Raw genomic sequence first — 24,419 nt, 5'->3', positions numbered from 1 at the left:
CCCCTGCCCAGCCGCCCTTCGCCACAGCCGGGCCGCCGCACACGGCGGCCGCATGGCCGTCCGAGGAAAAGACCGCCCGCACCTGCAGCCACACAGCCGCACGCACAGGGCGTTCCCCCACTGTCCTCATGCAGCCGTGGCACCCTTCAACACCCCAGCAGATATGCAGACTGATCAGACGTGTCCCACGTCTTGAGGGGGTGATTTGTAACGTCACCCTCAGAGCCATCAGCGGATCTCAAGCTTAACGGTTGTCATTGATAAGTCTCCGCTGTAAGCAGAAGTTTTGAGATATGCTGACAAGGTAGAAACTCTTATGTGGACAAGAACAGTATAGTGTAAAATAAAGGAAATGGGCATATCACTCCTGATGTAGTGAATAAAATTTCAACCAGGTGTGCTAGTAGCATTGTTCTTTCCTCTAGGAACGCTCGAAGAAATGTGAAATCATTGTATTTTTTTTATAGTGCATTGTGTATTTTTGTATTGCCTGTGAGGAGTATTTTTGTATTTGCATGCTTTGGACAGTTTTTATATATAACCTATATTAATTTCCAAATATTCTTGTAAACTGTATTTGTAGATAATAGATCTGATAATGGCACTACTTGTTTTGTGTACAAGGAACTTGTACTCAGTTGAGTTTCTGTATGAAGAGTAACCCGTCAAAAAGCTTTCAAACTCTGCTGAGTTGTTTCAAGTTATGTGACTGATGTGTAAGTTAGTCATTAGGATGCTTTAAGAGGTATATTATCTTCAAAGGAAAGTTTTTCCTGCTTATGGTTGTTGGGAGTGAATGACCTGTATGACGATGTAAGCGAGTGTTGTGGGGAGAAAATTATCATAAGTGATTATACCCCTAATGAGGGTGACTAGATCTAACTGAACTTAAGATCACTCTTACATATCATTTAGCTTGGTAAAGTTATTAGGATGGTTAGGCAGAACTTGGCATTGCTGGGTGGTGTGTCCCACTAACTTGCTCTATATGTCTATTATGAAACCTTATTACTGATTAAACGTTGCAGTTTATATCCTGGTTGAGAGATGGAAGTATTCACTGTTTGCAAAGACTTGTATTGTTATTGTTAGGCTCTATAGTCTACCCTATATTTTGTAATTTAATGGACTGATTTGTCCTTGTGTAAATGAAACCAATTTCAGTAGGGGTAAAACAAATGCAAATGAACTAAAATCCTTCATCAATTAATGACAATGCTCCTTCATAATTGGTGAACTGGAAAAACGTAATTGGTTTCATCTTATCAATATCGTACAATGAATCCTCTGAAATTGATATTGTCTATGATCAGTGTCGCGACGTAAGTGCTATTAACAACCAAGTATGTGAACATGCGAAACCTCAACTCGCATCTCGTTCAAGTAACGTGTTAAACCTGTTTGGAAGGGAGCAAACACCCCTTATTTTACATTTGGGAATGTCGTGTTTCTCCTTTAAAAAATAGTAGACATTATATTCAGGAACCAGTAGGGCACCTGTACAAGAACCAGTATAAATAATAGTCAAACCAGTTCTAACAGTTGTGAAGGAACATTAGGAATAAGTTGTTTACACCATACTCCTACTAAGAAGCATTAAAACAACCGCCTGGAGTCAGATTGGTTCCAAAAGATCCCAACTCACAAAATGAAGATCTTGCCATCTGCATCAAATTGAGTCAAAGCTAAGAGTAGTCCGGTTTATTAACCTAGGGCGGTGTGTTACACTTGTTTAGCCTGCCCAGGATTGAGTTGTTATGTTATAGGCTAGCCAGAGTTGAATTGTCCTAAAATGAATGGTAGCCTGGCAAATGAGGCCAGGACAATTGACCTATCAAACCTTTGGTAAGTATAAACAAATATTACATATCTTGAAACAGTTTTACATGGGCACTCAAATTTTATATAATGTTCACAGATCACTTTGTACCTTTACTGTCACTGCTCCACACCCACAACACTCTCTGACCCTTAGTTTGCCTTACTTCATACCCTTCTGCCTCCAGAGTCCTCCTCTTATATGGATTCTGGCTGCAGTCATACGATGCCAGAATGTAATTTTCCAGTTCCATTTCCTGTGAACTTTTCATCCATGTTCAGCAGCGCACTTTTCTGGTTCACTTTGGTTTAACGGTTGCTATTGAGTTAATGTAATGGTCTGCTGTGAGTTCCTGATCCTGGTCAAAATTTCAATTAGATCTTTGCCAGTGCTAAAATGATGACTTTGCATTTGACTATACAGCATAAACACTCATGGAATGAGTGGAAAGTAGCTGCATAGTGAAACAAATGACTATTCGGGACATAAAATTTCATTGTTGATTGACTAGTAAAATTGGCAAAATTTCACAATTCTCAACCTGCACACGATGCATGAATAAGATAATATGGCAAAATGTTAGAAGTATCCTCAGGGATGAATTTCAGGCCTTAGATGATTAAGATGTGATCACCATGTTTGAGAGTTGTTCTGATATCATCTGTTGAATAACTGAAAGCCCTGCCCTATAGATTCCATGTCCCATCTCAATGTGGATGAACTACATACAGTTCTCTTAGCTGAATCAGTACTGTGGCATAGCTAAATAATCACTAATTTTCATCAATTAAAAGAATAACACTTCTTTACATATGTTAACATTCTACTTTCCCCATGACATACCATCTTGCCCTACACTTACACATGATTTGTTTATTGGCTGACCTCTTATGCTGTCGATTTTTCTGGTTATGTATAGATTATGCAAGAATAAACAGTTTTCTTAGAACCATTTGATAAAATGATAAATTTCAATTAAATGAATTTCCATTAACTTTAATATTGTCAAATGTATGGATTAATGCCATGAATTTCTTTCAAAGGGCATCTTTACCTTGGGTGTTGTCGAGTATCCAGGAAGGTTCATAGTGTAAATCGGACCAGTACAGTTGCTTTGTTGGTCTTACAGAAAATCATGGATTTGGAAAAGGACGCCATGAAAAGCCAGTTATCATACTGATGAGAACCAGTGGTTCATTTTGGTTCTGTGACTTCAATAAACAAAAAGGCAAAGGATTACCCGTTCTAAGAACCTGAAAATATTCACCCTGATATTTACAGTCGCTAATGGCTATTTAACCCTCCTTTAATTATCTTCCATCCTCAAATCCTGACAAGTACCTTTCCTTCACATGTGAGCCTTAACATTTTATCACTCTTCCCATGGTCCTTAGTTTGTAATCCCAGTCAACAGAAGGCACTAAATTCATGCAGCAGTTGCTGCCGTTTCAAAAAGAAAACTTTGCTGGAATCAAGATTACTGTTGGAAGAGTAAATCTGCCTCAAGAGCATTGCAACTTAGGACACCAGATGATCAAAGAGTCTGTCTGGAGATCTCCGTTTTTAAAAATGGATTGATGACGCTTCCAAGGCCCTGTCATTGCCGAAATGAGGCTCAACATCTGGGTCATGATATCACTGAATCATTCATCTGAGGCTGTGGTCCTGCATTTGTCACAATTATGGGATCATCATAGATCTCTAAGTATTTTAGGACCTTTCACAGTCTGTGTGCTCTTGAAAAGTGCAAAAGAAACGAGCAGGTAAAAGGTACTGCTGGTTTATTACAGATTCAGGCGGTTTATATTGCGGCCGACTGGCGCCAACCACGGAAGACAATGGAATTGACTGTGACCTGAGGTAAAACAATTAACAATAATATGCGTAGTGAACAAGTACAATTTACAATACAAAAACATATAGAACTTCAATATGATAATGCAGTCTTGATGCCTGTGAATAAAGAAACATGTGATACATAATTTGTGACAGTTGGATAAATACATAAAGTTGAAAGTAGTTAAAATCATGACCTGGCGTTAGGCATGACAAGATTGAGTGTGAAGAAAGTGGGAAGTCACCAAAGAAAACAAGCTCAGCGGAGACTTAATTAATGAGCGCCTTGAAACACTCCGCTGACGCCGGGTGGTGACTTTACAAATCTCCCCACAAGGCGGGACACGCCTGACTAATCTGTGTATCTGCTGGGGCGCTGAAGGGTGCTGCGGCTCCTTGAAGACAACGGAGGGGGTCTCCCGCCCTGAGGGTGCTGGGGCTGCTGCGCGGATTTGGCCCTTCCTGGGGCGGCGCCTGCTCTGGTGCGGGTGCCTGGGGCGTGTTGGGGGCGGAAGGGGAAGGTGCTGCGGTGGCGCGTGACTCTCCCTCCAGGAAGGCGGGCTTTAGCGGTCTACTGAAACCCAGTCGTTCCTCCCAGGAGTGCCAGCAGGGAACGCCTTGCTGTTTCCCGCTCCAGCACGGGAAGGGCCCCTGTAGGGCCTGGTCAGTGGTGGCGGGCCGGCGCAGACTCTGACGCACATCGTCGGTGGCGGATGACAGCTGTGGCGACACGAAGGTGGTTGCTCTGCCGTGTATGCGCGCCTGCAGGGGCAAACTTGCTGACTTCACGTCGCGGAGCCTCTGCAGTGATGGGGTGCGATCTGCTCGGCTCGCCAGTACTGAGGGCTCCCCATAGGTTTTTTCCGCTGCAGATGGGGTGCCGTCGGCTCTGGGGCAGTTCTCAAACCGAGGAGGACCCACGGCAGCTGATGTTTCCAGTCCTCAGCGGTGGCGGGCCATGAGGACGCCTTCGGGGATCTGTGGAACCGTTCACCAGGCCGTTGGCCGCTGGGTTGTACGCCGTGGTGGTGTGATGCGTGGTCCCCAGCAGCTGAGCCAGGGGCGGACCATAATTCGGACAGGCCTCTGTCGGTTGTGATGTGGTCCGGGACGCCAAAGGCTAACCCAACTGGAGCAGGGCCTCGGCACACGCGCTGGCGGTGGCTTCTTGCATAGGTGTGGCAGGGCCACCGTTGGAATGGTCTACCGTGAGGAGGTATCTGGACCCGCCCTGATGGGGAGGGCCCGACGACGTCGACGCGATGTGGCCGGCGCCGCACTCCCTGGCTGTGGGAACTTTCGCCTACCCCGGACTTCGTGTGACGACCCCACCTGCTGTCTGGCACTGCAGGCACTGTTTCGCCCAGGACGTGGCGCTCCCTGCACCAGAAGTTGCCAGACGAACTTTTTGAGAGCAGTTTGGCCGTGGTTCTGCCAGGAGGGACGTGAGAGGCTGTGAATGATGTCAAATACTGTGGCGACGTGAGGCGGCTGAAACCAAGGGTGGCGGCTGGCCCGTGCTGATGTCACACAAGACTGGGCCTCGAGGGGGCGAGGTCACGTCCACCACTTAAGGGATGTGATGGCGGTGCGGTATGCTGGGGTTTTCTAGGGCAGCAGCCTGTTCTCTGGCAGGTCTGTTAGTTAACTCCAGCTGCACTGCGTTCAACTTCGACTCTGGAGAGGGCGTCTGCTCACAGGATTTTTCCTGCCGGGAGGTACCTGACGGAACAGGTGAATTCGGCTATGGCTGAGAGGTGGTGGTGCTGCTGTCTGGAAGACCATGCGTCCCCTTGCTAAATGAAGGCGCGAACCAATGGCTGGTGGTCCGTGAAGATTGTGAAGGGCGTCCCTCCAGGAGGAACTTGAAGTGCCGACTGCGCTGATACATCGCGCGGGATTCCCTGTCCCGAGTGCTGGCCGAGGACTCTGCGGGGATTGAATTTCTTGCTGAAGAAGGTGATGGGCTGGGGGCGCCGTTGATGACCTGCTCCAGGACAGCACCACGGGCGGCGTTACTGGCATCCGCCGGCAGCTGGAGAGGGCCTTGGGATCCTGGTGTGCCAAGGCGGTTGCCTTGGTGGTGACCTTCGTCAGGAGAGAGGCCTGCTGCTGGCTGTCCCAAGACAGGGACTTTGGTTGGCTTGAGAACTTCCGTCAGGGGGCCGTGGTGTCTCACGATCCGGGATGGCCTGTAAAGTTCACCATCCCAAGGAACTCCTGGACGGCCTTGATGGGAGGTGGGGGTTGGGAACCTTCTTTCTGACTGCCTACTTTTGATGTGAGTGGCGGACGCCTGCAGGGAATACCTCGTGGCCCAGGAACTCTGCTTTCTGGACGCCGAATGGTGCACTTGTCAAAACGGACGACGAGGCCGTTCTCTTGGAGGTGCGCTGGGGACTGCCCTGATGTGCCTTTGGTGTTTCACTGTGAGACCTGGAAAATATGAGGATGTCATCAACGTAGCAGATGCAGAAATTTCAGGTCCCAGGATGCTGTCCATGAGACGCTGGAAGGTGGCCCGGCGTTCCTCAGCCCGAGGTGGAGAAGGCGAACACAGGACCCGAACGGCGTGATGATGGCTTGTCTTTGATATATCCTCTGGCGCAACAGGTACCTGAAATAAGATTTAAGAAGTCCAATTTGGTAATATTTTGGCCCCGTGAAAGAGGAGGCCGGAGGTCTTGCATATTGGGCAAAGGGGTGGTGGTGGGCTCCAGTTGCAATGTTGAGACGCCTGTAGTCACCGCAAGGTCTCAGAGCCGCCGGTTTCTGCACCATGGGAGGCCCATGGACTGGAAGGCTTTCTGCAGATGCCCATCTGTTCCATCTCCGCGAATGCCTTCTTCGCCTCTGCAGGCGCTGAGGAAGCCTCGCGAACCGCGTAGATGTCGGGGGCCCTTAGTTGTTATGTGATGGTATAAGTGCCATGTAACGGCTGGGGCCCTGGGGACTTGTCAACTCGGCTTGAAACCTCAGGGAACCCGACAGCAGGTGTGCGTACTGGTGAAGCGGCGAGCGGATGATGGTGGGTCTGGGTCCGCCGTTAGCGGGAGAGACCGGTGAGTCAGTATTGAGGAGCTTGCGCCCCATTACGTCGACTAGCAGGCCGAAGTGCGCCGGAATCGGCCCCGGGAGTGGGGTTCCTACGTCGCGGCGATGAAGTCCCAGGAGTAACTCTGGCCAGGATGGAGATCGACAGGGCCAGGTGCCGTGTAGGAGAGGATTAGTTCCGTTGGCGGCCACAGGAAGGTGGCGGGGTCTTCGTTCTGGTTCGCGGTCCTCCCTGGATGCTGGGAAGACCGACTTGAAGGCTCCTGTGTGTCGACCAGCATCATCCTGCCAGGAGACGTTAGTCACGACATAGAAGCCTACCTGGTTTGAGGCCTGGTTTTTCGACTGCACCATAGCGTTTGTCCTGCTGGCCGCCACCACCCCGTTTTTGAACGGTTGAGCGAGCAGGGGCGGCAGGTAGTTTGAGGCTCCGAACCACTTGTGATAGCGACAGGCCCGGACCGTCTACTTGTTGCGGTCGGACGCCTCCCTGGCGATTGGCGATGGCGTTGACGGGCTGCTCGCATCTTCGGCTGGGCGGAGCTGACCGACTGAGTGGCGGTTTAGCGCTGTGGGCCTTCACGCAGTCCGCGAGGTGTTGCGCCTCTGCGATGAGGTCATCGACGGAGGCATGGTGTAGTCGGGCGATCTGGTTCGCGGACTTCCGGAGGAGTTGGCGAAGGTAGATTTCCCGTGACAGGCTTATCTCCTGCCGCAGCTGGTGCCAAGACTGGTAGTGAAAGGAGATCTCTGACCATGCCCTATGCGTCTCTTGGTTGAGGTCGTGGCGTGGGTTGACGGGCGAGGTCGATAGCACGGAGCGCCCCGGGCCGGCGATGGGTAGGGGCACATTTTTGAGGAGGATCTTTTGTGGTGCTGTATGTGAGGGTGTGTTGGCGCCCAGCGAGACAAGTTTTTTGTATACCGTCCTCCGGCGTTGAGCACTCGTGTCGCCTGTAGGATTTCGTCCGTGAGCGCGCCACCCTGAAGTGGCTCTCGACCACGCAGCTACATCAGGTTCCCCTGTATAAAGGTGACAACTTTGCGAGAGGGGCGCCCGCGATCGTGCTGCCGGGCCAGCGGAGTGCGTTCGGGGCGCCATGCGGTGTGGAGGTGCGGAGGGCTCGGCGCGGGACGGCACGGTAAGATGAGGAAGGTAGACCTCTGAGTCCGGGAGGTCCGCGTTGGCGCATCATGAGGGATACCCGCCCATGCTTATACGGCTCCTCTTACTGAGGTGGGTATCACGCCAGAATGCACTTCGCGCCATGGGGGTCCGCTAGACGCTTGGGGGTTTGTCGACGGTAGCCGCACGTCAAACGCTGGTTACAGCGCCATGTTTAGGCCGGCTAAGAGCGTTGGAGAGTTCCTGACAAGACTGAGTCGCTTTGTCGGGTCCGCTTAATGGTTCGGGATACTCCGGGTCACCACTGTAAGAGGTGCAAAAGAAACGATCAGGTAAAAGGTACTGGTTTTATTACAGATTTAGGCAAAGTTTATATAGTGTCGACTGACGCTGAACCGCTGAAGACAATGACATTGAGCGACTCTGAGGTCAAAAACAATTAACAATAATATGCGTAACAAGTACACTTATAATACAAAACATATGGAACTTCAATATGGATAATCTTGATGCCTGCAAACAAAGAACATACGATACATAATTTATGACAGTTGGACAAATACATATAAAGTTGAAATGGTAGAAAATGCGCTGACCTGGCACGTTAGGCGTGACAATTAGTGAAAGAAAGTAGAAGTCACCAAAGAAAACTTGCTCAGCGGAGACTTAATTAATGACGCCTTCGAAGCACTCCGCTGATGTCGATGTGGTGACTTTACAAGTGTAGCATTTCCACGGTTACCTCAGTGGATAGCCAGAGTAAAATTAGCGATCCAAGGAGTGGCAAAAATTAAAGTATATTTTCATATGGTTTAGAACACACTGAACAATTTCATTATAAAATTTTCTGTACTGATGCACCATCATAAAAATGGGGTGGCCTGATGTTCTACATACTACCAAAGTGGCTTTAGGTATCCCCACGTGCCATTTGCCTTTGGATATTTTTAGTGGAAAGAGAAGAGTAACACAGCTTGAGATTTCAAGGTACTCAGAATAAATAATTTTGCTTATAAAAATATCTCAAAATAATCTGGCGATCTAACCTTTACATATAGGCTGTGAGTTTTTAGGATTTAGCCTGCTCATGAAGCAGAAATTCATTCTGTGGTATGTTTCAAGCTACCCACAACAGCAGTCTGTTGTGATGTAAAAGAGACAGTTTGACTCATGTAAAAATAACATATTTTTTTTTACAAATATCCATTTAAAAAGGGTGGACAATGGGAAGGGCATGGAAGACAATAAAGCGAAAGGATGATAACAAGTCTTCTGCAGGGAGTGTTGGGTGATTTTTGAGCAGCTAAACACATTTCATTAATTCCAAAAATGCCGATTTACATGGAACCCATTCTGACAATCCACTCCTCTCCAATGCTTGAGTACTTATATTTTGTTGTAGGGCGGAATTCTGAAGCCATTCAAAGTCTGATAACTAAGCTTTCTATTCAAACACTGGCAATGAAGGTGAACTTCGCCTGGCATCATTTGAACAATGAATAAATATTGCTTGGAGCAGTTGGGAGTGGTTGCTCTTGATTTTTTGAGCTTCTCAACCAGGTCTTGGAGTCAAAGTTTTAACTGCACAAACCACATGCTCCTTATTATGATGTCATTAACTGTGACAAGTGAGGTATCTCAAAGGCTCAGATGTATATAATTCACTGTACATCATGCTCCAGATGCTGAGCCTCGTATAGTAGCTTTACAGGGCCGGAAGGATGTGCAGAATTTCAACGGATGTAATCTCCCTTTTCCCAATGCATCTCAAGTTGACTTTGATGTAGGAGGTCAGAATGGGTCCAGAAATATTATAATAAATATCCTGAGTAGTAGTCTTTGTTATCTTCCCTGAGGGCCCAGCATTTGAAACTCACGGTTTCCATTGCATCAGCACCAGGTTGATCCTGGGGTGCGTGAAAATGCTCCTCTTTAGGTTTAGACTGTCAGTAATTTGACTCTATGAATTTCTTTTTGAAAGCACAACCTACTTGCATGCATACAATGAAGTTCCTTCTGCTGGACAAGACTGGAATTTTATGAAACTGATTATAGGAAATGGACTGAGAGGTTAAGGTTTGCAATGAGTAGGACAGGTCAGGAACAAAGGAAAGGAAGATAATATAAAAGTTGTTAACATTTTTCTTCTTTGAAGGCTGATCCTTACCTTCAATTTCTCCTAAACAAAGTTCAAAACTATTCTGGTTGTCATCAGTAGATGGCTGGCTTTTCCAAGGTATCTTTTATGACGGAATCCATGCCAGACAGCTAAGAAGTGGTTAGAGATATCAACCACAGGTTTGGTGAAAATTTTTTGGTGGTCAGTCACCTCCTTGTATAATCTTTTAATTGTCCTGTCCCTGCTTCTGAATGGTTGACCCTAATCCTCTGTAAAACATCTTTAATATTTAACCCTGTTTTAGCAGTTCTACCAATTCAATTGTGTCGGATTCCAGGTACATATTTTTTCCTTTATAACCACAAACTTACTTTTATATTTCTTCAGTCTGCTAAGTAAAGGACGACAGTCGAAAGGCCTCGCAGCACTCCAGTGTTTCTCTTTCCATTGTGGATTTTGTCTTTATTTATATATTCATCACGTTCCATATTTTCATGATTCAGTTATACATGAACCTTTATATATAACTCGTCACGTAGGGTAGATATTGCCATGCAAGAAAAAGAAATTCATCATCTTTATCTATCATAATAACTAATATTAACTGCATTTCTCAATTTGTTAAAAACCAACAACTTTCTGTTATTAATGGATTTTAATTGAAATTCTACAATTTTACTTTATATTCTAAAGCAACTGTCCTTTCTTACTTGCATCAATATGTCAACACCTAAAACCTCCTACAGTGAAATCACCACCACGATAGGTCACCCACTGAGCCAATTCTGTTTATGGTGAGACGTATGAGGTACATCATGAAGAAAATCTGAATGCCTTGACATCTGTAAAGGACGTCTTTTACTTAAGGAATTGTAGATAATTTTAGTGTTAAAGTAAAGATTCTTGCTTAATAAACTGTATTTACCTAATTCAACCACTTCTTAACGTATAACGTAACTTGAACCTGTGCAACCATTTGCATCACATTTATTTTACCTTGCAAACTGTATTGTTACATTCACAATATGATGGACATGAAGTTTGTACTGACAACCTTTATTGTGTTCATATGATGACATGAACCGTACTTAAATCAAGGTGACTCTTTCGTGAGTCATCTAAGGCCATAAATTCAACCTGAGACTACTTTATTGTTAAATCTGGTCTGGCTCATGAACTGGCAGTGAGGCTTGCTCCAGGAATCTGTGAAATACAATGACAACCTTTACTAAAATTTAATAATGTTAAATTAAATGTAGATGCCACTCGTTTTAATTACATGAGGACAAAAGAAAACTAGGTACAGAGAAAACTAAGTACAAACCAATCACTCGTTCAACACAACAATTAGCGAAGAATAAGTGAATTGGGATCGGAGGAGAGAGAGAGAGAGAAAATTTTATTTTAAGTGGGGTTGGTTATTTCCCACATTTTCCTTTCCAAAATCCTGTTTTTACTAGGATACACTCCACAGGATGCCTTCTTGATTAATTATTTACTTTACTGTAAATCTGACTATCTTCTACTCAGATACATTAATTGAGACTACAATATCTTTTAAACGAAAATGCAATTTTCAAAATTCTTCTTATTGGCATGCATGGCAATTCTGTTTTTGGACGGTTTACTAAGTTTGCGGGAGGAGGGATGTAAGGTTGGAAAGAACGACATTTCAATAGTACAGAAAATTCAGAAAATAGTTAAAAATATATTTTAAGTTAGTCTAAAAATAAGACTGATTGGGTGTCTTACCACCATGGATGTTTAACGTGTATCTAATTTTACATTTAACTGCTTTATTTATTTGGATATTTTAGCTGCCACATAAACGGTGAAAGAAGGAAGGACCACGAAGGTAAAAAATAATCTTCAATGATTCATATTTCCCGCCTCATCTTGTCCTCCCTCCTTGTTTTTTTCAAGTTTGAACAGCGCCAGATACCTCCCCCACCCCTCCCCACGCAAGGCTAGGAGGAGCTTATTTATTATTACTGTTTTTTTTTTCGCTTAATAGGAATACGTTGAATCTTAGAGGGAGATAATTGATTATTTATGCTGGATTTGGTTAATTTAAGATAAGAATAAATGGACTCAGCTTATAGTATATATGGTAGAGCTATATCTGAGATTATTTCCCGTCCACGATGTGATATGACTATTAGTAAACCCTGTTACCATGGACATTCTACGAGATATTGCATGATGACGTGTCATGTATAACACTTGTACTCTACAAGACGTGTTATTGATACGCAGGAATTAGCTACTCATCTGTTTCCAGGAGTTCAGTTTATTTGTTTTGAGACTGAGAGTCAAACATACTATTGTTAAGTGCTACAGTTCACCTTATAAAGGAAATTATTTTAAAATCATTAACATAAGAAACATTGAAAATGAGCAGTTCAGATTCAGGCAGTGCAACGCCAAGAAAAAAAGCAAGCTATACTACAAACAAGCATTCAAACAGGAATGGATGGCAAAAAATGAATTCAAAGATTGGGTAAGGCCCGATCCTGAAGACAAACTTAGTGCTTACTGTAGTATGTGTGATTGCACGCTAAAGTGCTGTAATAGAGCTCGTTTGTTAAGCCACAAAAATTCATCCACATACAAAATGCTTTTCGTTAACGAAAGGCACAACCGTGATAGATAAATTTATCGCAAGAAGAAAGAACCGGACATAAAAGTAAAGCAAGCATTGAACTACTGTTAACAGGATTTATGGCTGAGCATGATTTTGCCATTTCGAATGCAGACCATTTCATACCATTACTGAAAAAATGTTCCCGATAGTGATGTCGCCCAAAATATGACACTGAAGAAAACAAAAGCCTCTTATGTCCTGCAAAGATTCTATTGCATGGGAAGAAAAAAGTGAAATTGCAAAATCTGTCAGGGAAACAAATTTTCCATACTTATTGATGAAAGTACAGATATTTCTGTCTGTCAGATCTTAGCTGTGGTCGTAAGATCTTTTAATAGAAAGAAGGTTAAAGTAACCGATGCCTTGCTTGACATTGTTGAAGTACAGAACGGAAGTGCAGAAGGTCTACAGTATATAAAGCGGTGAAGGACTTGCTGATAGAGAAAAAGATACCCCTCAGTAACCTCATAGGTTTTGGTAGCGACAATAATTGTTCTACGATGTTAGGAAATAAAGGGGGTTTTCAAGCGCTCTTGAAAAACGATGTCCCCCCAGTTTTAGAAAGAAGGTTAAAGTAACCGATGCCTTGCTTGACATTGTTGAAGTACAGAACGGAAGTGCAGAAGGTCTACAGTATATAAAGCGGTGAAGGACTGGTTGATAGAGAAAAAGATACCCTCAGCAACTCATAGGGTTTGGTAGCGACAATAATTGTTCTACGATGTTAGAAATAAAGGGGGTTTCAAGCGCTTCTTGAAAACGATGTCCCCCTTCAGTTTTATTCTTGGGTGTACATGTCATTTTTTTCATGTTTTAAGTCATGCATGTGCCAGTTACCTCTCATTTTAGAACAATTTTTGAGAGACGTGTTATTTCTCTCATGGCAAAACGGTTACACCAATTTCAGTTAATTCAAGATGTTGTTTCATACTCCAAAGCACAGAATGTTAAAGCTTTCTCAAACTCGATGGCTTTCTAAAGGTAAAGTCATTTCCCTTATCATTGAACAGTGGGATGCTCTGTTGCTTTTCTTTCAGGAAAACAAATAGTGAGGCAGTGAAGGTCGATGGGCTGGTGAAATTTATAAGGCATTAACCAATCGTGGTACAAAGCATATGCTATTATTCTTGAACTTTAGTCTTGGTAAAATAGACAAAATGAACTTGAATTTCCAGTGGAATATTTCAGATTGGCTTCACTTATTCTTACAGCAGGAGAATATAAAGTATTCTGGCTACATTTATTGAAGATACAGTCATAGCAACAGAGAAGTTGGTCATCATAAATCCTGGATGTGTCAAAATACAAGACCTTAGAAAATGGAACGTTGGTGGTCGTTGGCTCAGCATTGCTGCTTAAAGAACCACTTGAGGAAGGAATAAAGAAAAGATTTCTCTTACACTGCAGAAAAGTTTTGTTTTGAACTGTGTCAACAAATGAAAAAAGTTCACATTTCAGGATGACAGTGTATTAGCGCTTGTGTGTGTGCTAGATCCAAAACTAGCACTGTCTCAAAAGAAATGTTGCAATTGCTAAACTATTTATAATTTTCCTATAGCATTAATGAGGTAGACTTAGACAAATTACAAGACCAATGGCAAGATTTACCATATGCAAGGCATCTCTGCAACATTTAAGCCAGAATGCCACTTAATTTTGGCATGAACTTAAAAGTGTAAAAGATGGCAATAATGAAGCCAAATTCGATCTACTATCAACTTTATGTGCACTTTTGGCATTACACTCTTCAGCATGCCTGAGAATATTCTCAAAGTCAATATGATCAAGACCCCAGAACAAAACAAGTTACTGGTTTCTACCATTGCAAACTGAATTCAAGCAAAACAACAGGTCAAATGTTATGAATGGGAGCCTTCACAGTCTCTTATAAATGATTTGAAAACTGGAGACTGCCATAAGAGGTATGTAGAAAGGAGCAAGAATATTGAAGTGGCAACTCTTCATCCAGCAGAAGTCAGTGATTCAGGAGATGAATCACTTCCTTTTTTTCTTCCATAAAGCATTCTTCAGATTCACTGTCAGTTTTTCTTCAATGAAGCATTCTTAATTAAAGGTAATGTTTGCTTTTATAATCCTTATTAATCTTGAATTTTTTTTATTTTATTTTATCAATTTCAGTTACTTTATTTTTTGTGATAATAGGCAAGTTTATAGGAAGATAGGTCTACTAAAATTTCTAGGTTTCTTTCATTCAATCTAGGTATTTTTTTGAGTAGCCATCTGGTTTTTTTAATTTTGAGAGTGGCAACCCTTTCAATCCCTCAAATATACTTTATAACTAACCTCCACTATGATTCTCTTTCCCAGAAGTATGCAGTACTTGAACAAGAAAAACATTTTGTGATTCATGTTGCTATATGAAATAATATTTGAAGGGGATAGCGCGAACATGTCCCCGCTACCAAAATGCGCGCCCGGTTGACCACATTTGGGTTCAATCGCAGGTCAACACCACCGGGTGCAATGGTGAGCCTCACCTTGCAGACCACCTTCGTGATCATGGTTATTCCTGTGCCAGGTAAGTATGCTTCCCACTGACCAAACTGAACTCTAGCTAACATGTTCTGAGGACTTATAGCCTGCGAATGAAGTTTTTATACAAAGAAATTAATTTCACTTTTGCACAGTGCAGCATTTTCTTAACGACTAATTTTCAGAAGATTTTAATTTATACAGAAAGTTATAATCAATAGTAAAATGCATTACAGAATCGAACTTGCCTGTATTACGATTCTTATTGACTTACTGGCCTGCTCTAGGTGCCAGGGCCCCTTACCATCACAAGGTTGGGTTAATCTACAACAACAATCAGTGTCTTGGTTTCTTTTGGATTTCCAGAAATACATTCTTATTTTAGTTTCAGGGCTTACAAGTTTTTATAACTTTCCCAATAATTTAAATACCACTTACAATACTCTCTCTCTCTCTCTCTATCCGTTAGCAATGATACATTGTTGTTTATTATAAAGAATCCTTTCGCTTTATTGTGTTCCATGCACTTTCCACTGTCCACCCTTTTATAAACAGATATTTGTAAAAAAAAAAAAAAAATGTTATTTTATATGAGTCAAACTGTGTCTGCCGTCACAACACACTGCTGTTGTGAAATTAAGCTGAACATACACAGAATGAATAATATTCTGCTTCATGCGCAAACTAAATCTAAAACTCACAGCCTATATATAAGCAAGACGCCCAGATTACTTTAAATATTTTTGATGAGTAAAATTACTTGTTCTGAGTGCTTGGAATTTCAGCTGTTACTTTCTTCTCTTCCACAAAATATCCAAAAACAAATTGCGCATGGGTAAAGCTGCAAATTGGTATGTTGATCATTTACCACTCAGTCATCAAACATGCCAAACTGCAACACTCTAGCCTCAATGTTTTATTTTATTTAAGGTTAAAGGTAGGCATAATCGTGCATCTGGCGACAGTATACAACAGGCCACCGCCAGCTATGAGGTTAGGTTCCATGGGTCGCAGCTCATACAGCGTATACCGAGACCACCGAAAGATGATCTATTTTCAGTGGCCTTGATTATATGAGATACAGAAAACTTCGGTCTTGCTGAAGAAACTTGGCGCATTTTTTCATGTTATTATGATGCATCCAGTCGAAATTTTAGAATAAAATTCTTCATGTTCTAAACCATGAAATGTACTTAGTCAATTTCTCCCATTCCTTGGATCGCTGATTTTACTCTGCTATCCACTGGGGTAACTGTAAAATGCTACCCACACTGACTGTGAGGTCCCAAACTGCTTGCTATGATATCCATAAATGTGACAAATGAAGCACCTCACAGCCTCAGATGTATAATATGATTTGGTGTATATCATGACTCTTATGTTGAGTCTCATTTCAGCAATGGCAAAAGTTAAAGTTAAGTATATCTTAGTTTAACCAGACCACTGAGCTGATTAACAGCTCTCTAGGAGTAGCCGAAGGATCAGATTTATTTTTACGCGGCTAAGAACCAATTGGTTACCTAACCTTGGGACCTACAACATTGTCGGTCAATTCGAACCGCAACCAACAGGTGGTAGCTGAAACGGAACCAGCTCATCCAGCGAGGAACTAGGTCATTAAGGAGGCATCAAGAATTTTAAATGGAATCTCAATTTTCTCATGCATCTCCAGACAGACTCATTGAATTACTTGTAGGTGTGATGACAATGCAGTTCTTTGAAGCAGCGCAGTAATCTTGACTCCTGTGTATTTCTTTGAAAGCAACAGCTGCTGCGTACAATATAGTTCCTTCTGCTGGCCAAGGCACAGGATTTTAGAATTGAGCATAGGAAGGGTAAAAGAAGTTAGGTGTGTAAGGAGGATGAATAGTTAGGAACCCAGAACCAAGAAAGAGATAATGTACAAAGGAGAGGAGTAAGCATACTGGCGACTGTAGATATCAAGGGCAAATGTTTTTCTTCTTAGAACGGTAAATGTTTTTGGTAGATCTAAGTAGTAGCTCTGTAAGAGCCCGACGCCGTCTCTTCCAAACGTGTGCGTGTTCGTGTGTTCGTCAATCGTCATCCATCGGAGTGGACAAGACAAAACAAGGGCATCTCATTTTCTTTCTCTGATGGAACGCGATTTTCAACCATACAATATTTCCGTCTGTTTCTCCCTAACCATTGTTGTCTTGATTTATGCACAATCACCACTACTTGCATTGCCATGCAAGCATTCTAATCATGTACTCATAATGTTCCACCGAATCTTCTGTATCAAACTGTATGTGTTTCTGTTTGTGAAGATGCCAAACGTTTCTCCATTTCACATATATTATGCTACTGCATTGTATTCATTAATCTGTCTCGAATCTCATGCAATTGGCCATGTGTAGAACTTCATGGCCTTTCCATTGATGTATGTTTTAACACTATACCTTTATTATGTCTCTTGATATCACCATCTGTTTGTCTGCCGACAAACACAGATGCCCAAATCTGTACCTCTGTTTTCCCCTGTCTGTGTGTAGATGCTCCCTTACCGCTCGCACACGTCAATAACATCTTCGAAGATTCTGTACATTCATCTCAGTAAGGAACTACAAATAAACCAGTTAACACCCAGCCAGTATGTCACTCAATCTCCAGTCTTTACACTGGTGACCCTGGAGTGACCCAAAGGACCCGGCCGACCCAAGATGACGACCCACGCACCAACAGACCCTTTGCTGCCTCGCTGCTTCGCGCAGTTCCCGAGTTCTCAGTAGATGTCCGACCCTCCGAGATGACCCACCCCACCACTGGAGCCCTGGACGCCTCCACCAGGAAACCTGAAGCCGCACTCGTACCGGATGAGTTGACTAACGAAGGGCCAGCCAACATCATCCTTCAGCCTGCTGCTGCCCCCCTCAAGCTGGCTACCAAGGATCAGCCACTGCCATCCTTCAGCCCTCGAGCCGGCTACCGAAGGATCAGCCTCCTTCAGCCGTTCCCCTCCACCCTTCAACCCACTCCCGTCCTCCTCGAGCTCCTGCCGGCTGGCGCTGCCCTTCAGCTTCCTACCCGCCCCTAGCCCAAGCCCTTCGAGCCAACTACAATTGTCGGCAAGACAATTTCCGCATCGATGCGTTGCTGGGGGGGGGAGTACTGTAAGAGCCCGTCGCCCCATTGCTGTCCCTTCCAAACACACGTGTGTGTTCACCTGCAGCCAGCCACTCCCATGCACAGCGCTACCCCCGCTTACTTTGCGTAGCCGCGGCACTCTTCAACGCCCCAGCAGATATGTCGATTAATCAGACGTTACCCCATGTCTTGGGGGAGAGTATTGTAAGAGCCCAACGCTGTCTCTTCCAAACACGTGTGTGTTCGTGTGTTTGTCAATCGTCATCCATCGGAGGGGACAAGACAAAACAAGGGCATATCGTTTTCTTTCTCTGATGGAATGCGATTTCAACCATACAGTATTTCCATCTGTTTCTCCCTAACCATTGTTGTCTTGATTTATGAACAATCACCACTACTTGCATTGCCAAGCAAGCATTCTAATCTTGTACTCATAAAGTTTCACCGAATCTTCTGTATCAAACTGTGTGTGTTTCTGTTTGTGAAGACGCCAAACGTCTCTCCATTTCACATATATTATGCTACTGCATTGTATTCATTAATCTGTCTCAAATCTCATGCAATTGGCCATATGTAGAATTTCCTGGCCTTTCCATTGATGTATGTTTTAACACTATACCTTTATTATGTCTCTTGATATCGCCATCTGTTTGTCTGCCGACAAACACAGGTGCCCGAATCTGTACCTCTGTTTTCCCCTGTCTGTGTGTAGATGCTACCTTACCGCTTGCACACATCAATAACATCTTCGAAGATTCTGTACATTCATCTCCGTAAGGAACTACCAATAAACCAGTTAACACCCACCTAGTATGTCACTCAATCTCCAGTCCTTACAGCTCCGCGGCAGCAATTTCCTTCTAACTTAACTTTTCTATAGTCTTTTTGGATGCTAATTATGGATTTACCTTCAATTTTTGTTGCACAATTGTAATTAACCTGCAATTAACCACAGAACTTCATCCAACAAGCTAGGGGACCCGATGGGAAAGCGGGGTCATGGGTGGGGTATACCACCGGGACAAGTGATTTGCTCCCTCCATCCAACAAGTTAGGGGACCTGATGGGAATGTGGGGTTATAGGTGGGGTATACCTCCAGGACAGGGTGATTTCCTCCCCTGCTTGTTACTACCCTACAATTTAGGGGGCCCCTATGGAAAGCAGGGTTATGGGTGGGGTAGACCATGGGTAATGAGAAAACACCCAAACTTTACTGTTTACGGCACTACAGAGATGAAAAACCCCCAAACAAACAGAAACAAGATGCCAAAGGTAGCTGTTACAAAGACAAAACTTTCACTACTACTGCTATTTGAATACTGTTACATGCATGCTGTAACCTTAGAGGGAGCTTTTGGTACACAGGCCAGCTCCTTACTGAGGAAAATGGGGGGCTGGGGGGATAATGTTAGTTTCCAGTTCATCTAAAGTTTCAATTTTGTGAAATGCACTTAGGGACATTTGATTCCCCTGGGGCTAGTACTGAACATGGCAAAATACATTTGAACCCCCAGGTACCAGTACTAAACACAGCGAAATACATTTGAACCCCTAGGTGCCAGTACTAAACAAGGTGAAAGGGGTTTCAGGAGGAATTGAGAAGTTTCTCCCGTCGCTGGAGGGGGTGTGGGGGGTATTCATATGCGATCCTCACAGATCTTCCAACTATTGCACCTGCCTGTTTGCGTTGGAACGATTCATAAATATTTCGTTTCAGTACACCGGCTGATTCATTGCCGCACGCTCCTTTGAACCTGTAACACGCCACCTTTGGCTGTTACCTGCAAAAACTCTTACGGCAACTGCCGGGAAATTAATGTATATGTTACAGCAATTACAAGATGTTAATTCAGCTGCATCAAGATCATGGCCTTTAAAAAAAAAAAAAAAGCGAATTTTATCCCCCGGTGCGGTAGTGAGTTCAGACTCGGAGTCCCTAAAGTAAGTTTACTGGGGCTTCTTTTCTTAGTGTATCATGAATTCGGAACTCGAATTACATCTCCGTGCATGTTTTTACCTTGGAAACTGGTTTTTTCTACACTTTTAGGGCTGCTGGTAAAGGAGGTGAAGTTTTATTTTCGTTGGTCACGTTCTTTGTACCTGTGCCTGTTACCAGGCAATGTTGTATCCCCCCCCACTGTTTCGTTGCTACCCACTCTTGTTCCCAATGCGTTCTGCGTTTGTGCATTCCGCCTCCCACCCCCAACTTGCGCCATTCCTCACTTTGCCCCACTGTTGGGGCATGTGAGGAACTTTCTCCCTCCCTGCCCCCAGTTACCTCCCTCCCTTTCAGCTGCTCCCTCCTAGCAACGGATGGCTCCCTGGCATTTTCCTCCTCCAGGGGACGCTTCCACAACATAAACGTGCCCGCTCCATTTCTGTGTTCTCCCCCACCCAAAACCCCAAATTCCCACAGCCCCCCACCCCCACTGTTGAGTAGAGTTAAGGGGCAAATAACAGTTGGCTGACAATAAACAAAGTCAACTCCATTATCAGCAGCCCTAAAAGTGTAAAAAAAAAAAAAAACAGTTTCCAAGGTAAAAACAGGCACAGAGCTAGTACTTAGAAATACCACGTTTTTCTTCCTAGAATGGTAATCCTTCTGCTTTTGTTCATTCTACTCAGGGTTCAGAAATGACCTGGTTCTCATCAGTAGATGACTGGCTTTTCCACTGTATCCTTTTCCAAAACAAACCATGACCAGGGGCAAAAGAGTGGTTATGGGTATCAACTGCTGGTGCAATGTACACTTGTGAACCTTTACATATACTTGACACCCAAGGTATATGTTGCCATATATGAAAGTAAATTCATTACAATAATCTATTGCAAATAATTATTAATTGCATTCCAAATCTGTTAAAATCAGCCATTTTTCTGTTGTTATAGAAATTTATTTAATTGAAATATGAACATTTTAAAAAGTAATTTGTATTTTTCCTAACATACAAACCTGAGGTCTTTACACAAGGAATTACCCTTCAGCATGAGCTGAAGCAGGCTATTCTAATACACCAAGGTTGTTCAGTAGTTAAACTACTGGTAGGAGGGATGAGGGGTACCCTCACCACCTCCCATTGCTGAGTGATGTATTCAACTTGCCTAATAGCTTCATTCAGAGACAGAAGTACTAGCCTCCTCTGCCTGATGTTAGCTGGCTATTTTATGCTTTGTTTCAGCCCTGGTTTTTTTCTCTCCAGCTTTCTGTTGCAACAGTGTGCTTTATTTATGGATATTTTTTTCTTAGTTTTGGTCATGGATAACCAAACTCAAGAATCATGTAAGTTTACTGCTGAGGCAAGCGACAAAGGTGTAGGGAAAAGTTGCAACTGCTTCCTTTCCCCATTGATATTGACCTGCATTGGTTTGTACTAAACGCGTCACACCCGGAAGTGCTCTTTTTGATGATCCTTGTGACGAGTGTCATAATTGGCCCCAGAAGCATTGGATGCTTTCGCTGAAAAGGAGATGCAAGAAGAAGGCTTCCCATCCATCTTTGGAGGGGTATTCTCCCCGAAGACACTGGGTGGTTCCCTCTTCTTCTGATGTGACTGCACCTCTGCTGCTACCCCCTTCTAAGGGAGAGGTCACACCTGTGCTCTCCTGTTGCTTCATCAATAGAAGTTCATGTGGGAGGCGGGGACCTATCACGATATCTCGAGAGCTTCCTCGGTTTGCTCGGGGGGGGGATCCCTCTCAGAGCAAGGAGAGGCAGTCCCTTCTAACAAGCCTTTTTCAGGTCTAGGAGAGATCAAGAAGATGTCTGAAGACCTTAGGGATCTTTGGCTTTCCCTAGGCCTTCCTGGGGAGCCCTCGGCATGGTGTCTAATTACACAGCTTAGTGCCACTAAGTTGCCACTTTCCACCACTGCATCAGTAACTGGGACTCCGGCCTCGATTAGTGCCAATGCGAATTACAACTATGGTCGCGGCTCCCACGACTGTTCACCAATCTCCCATCCCGTCGACATCCAAGCTCCCCTGCAATGTCTTCCACTTGAAGGATCTTCTCCTGGTAGTTCTGATGAAGAAGTACAAGTGTGATCGTTAGAGGAAGTCCAGGAAGAGGCGCTGTTCATCTTCACTATCTTCGTCATCGTCATCTTCTTCATCTCCTCCTCAACTTCTCCTTCTAAAGATCCCGTTATGTGGACAGACCAGAAGAAGGAGAATGTTGCTTCTCCTGACTATAAGAAGGCATGTATGCCCTCTCATGGTCTGTCTTATTCCACAGAAGAAGCAATGGGATCTCTTGCTGGTTCTCCCGTGTCTCCGGACAGGGAACCTGTGTTGTAGGTCTCTTTGGAGCCCCGTTGCGCAGGATCAACAGGTGCTTGGGTAAGCAAGAATTTGGCTTCTACGAGCAGAGTCCGTGTTCGTGGGTCTCCCGTGGCCACTGACACCTAAGGCACCGATACTGGATGTTGGAAGTCATCTCCCAGGTCTGGTGAACAACCTTCGGCTGCACGAGGCTCCAAGGATTTGACCTGGAAACTCATCCCTCCCTTGGATCCCCTTGTAGCAACGTTATCTGTTGCACACCCCTGTGCCTTTGATGTTCTGCATGTGCAAGTCTCCCAGACCCATGCTGCTGAAGGTTCTTCAGCCCAGGGTGCAATGGAGCCACATGGCTCCCGTGAGCACTTACGGTCCACAGACTGAGGCATGGCCTATCAAGACAGTGTGAACATGCAGCATGCAGGCACTGCCCCACCCCCTGCAAGTTCTACAACTCAAGGCGTGGCTTCCATGACCATTCACAACCTACCTCTCTTGCCGAGACCTTGGCATCTGGCAGGTCTGTGAAGGGTGCTAGGCCCCGCTCACCTTTCCCTCAACCTCCTGGGGTTATACCGAGTCGAGGTGGAGAGGGACTCAGGTTGGTGATTGGGAAGTGTCTTCCCAACACAGCCCCTTCCACATGGACTTACAGTTTGGTCCTAGGATTGGAACGGCGTATGCTTTCGGGTGGTGGAGAAGGGGCCAGGGGTTCTGTGGAGGGTCTCTACTCCTGCAGAAAAGAGAAGATCAGGTAGACTTGTGGCTTGGATGGACCAGAAGGTCCTCTCCCCAGGACACAGACACCCAAAATACAGAGGTTCAAGTTGAGATTGTTTTGACTAATTCATCAGTACAATTATCTCAGGGAAGAGACCTGGCTTACAGAGTGACATTTTCCCTTTGGGTCTTGGAACTTTCACTGAGCCCATAAGGAATCCACCTTCATTCGGACTGCCTTTGCTTGAAGCTTGCTGGTTCGGTCCTGGCTCAGGTGAATTCTCTTTGTTTCTGGCAAGAAAACTCACTTCAGTCAGCCTTTCATTTAAGCTACTTTCTCTACCTCTCCCTCATCAGAAGAGGCTCTACAAGCCCTCAGAAAGATCAATCCCAACTGCACAGGTTGACCTGGCTCTGGTGAATTCTCTTGTTTCTGGGCAAGAAAACTCACTTCAGTTCAGCCGTTCGTTTAAGCTACTTTCTCCACCTGTCCCTCATCAGAAGAGGTTCTACAAGCCCTCAGAAAGATCAATCCCAACTGCACAGGTTGACCTGGACCTAGTTCATCTTGGACCGGGTCTGTCATTGGAACAGCTGGGTGTGGAGGGCATCTCCCTCTCACATCAGAAGTCAGCAACACTGGAATTGACTGCTATTGCAGCATTCCAAGCAGTCTCTTGGCTTGATCATTGGTCAACCACTGCAGCAAAGATCATCTCTTCCTCTTCGTTGCGCAGTAACGAAGAGGTAGCTAGCCTTAATGGACTGTTCTATACATGTAGGAACAATCTGTCATTTCACTCCACATTCCATCCAACTGAGCAAATTTTGTTTGGAGTGTGGGACAAGTGGTATGTTATGGGGAAATTCTGAATGCCTTAACATTTGTAAAGGGTGTGTTATTCTTTTAATTGTGGCATTAGTGACTATTTTAGTGCTACAGTTTTGATTTGTGCTAAGTAAATTGTATTTAGTTTATATAATAATTTCTTAACATACAATCTAAACTTCAACCAGTGCAATTCATTTGCATCACATTTATTTTACTTTGCAAATTAAGTTGTGATATCCACATTGTTAAGGGCAAGAAATTTATACTAACAACATTCAGTGTATACACATGACGATATGAAACATACTTGAAACATGGTGACTATTGTATGAATCATCTGAGGTCTGAAATTCAACCTGAGGTACTTCCATTTGTTAATTATTATCTGATTC

At 44.1% G+C, this 24,419-nt stretch overlaps 1 pseudogene; it reads right to left on the bottom strand.

Moving 5' to 3' along the window:
- Positions 1-14,992: 14,992 nt before the first annotated feature.
- LOC136836776 (U1 spliceosomal RNA) lies at positions 14,993-15,145 on the bottom strand (annotated as a pseudogene).
- Between the last annotated feature and the right edge of the window lie 9,274 nt (positions 15,146-24,419).

This window comes from Macrobrachium rosenbergii, chromosome 56 (assembly GCF_040412425.1).
Source record: "Macrobrachium rosenbergii isolate ZJJX-2024 chromosome 56, ASM4041242v1, whole genome shotgun sequence".
Classification (NCBI taxonomy): Eukaryota; Metazoa; Arthropoda; class Malacostraca; order Decapoda; family Palaemonidae; genus Macrobrachium; species Macrobrachium rosenbergii.
This window is presented reverse-complemented; position numbering and strand designations above follow the sequence as displayed.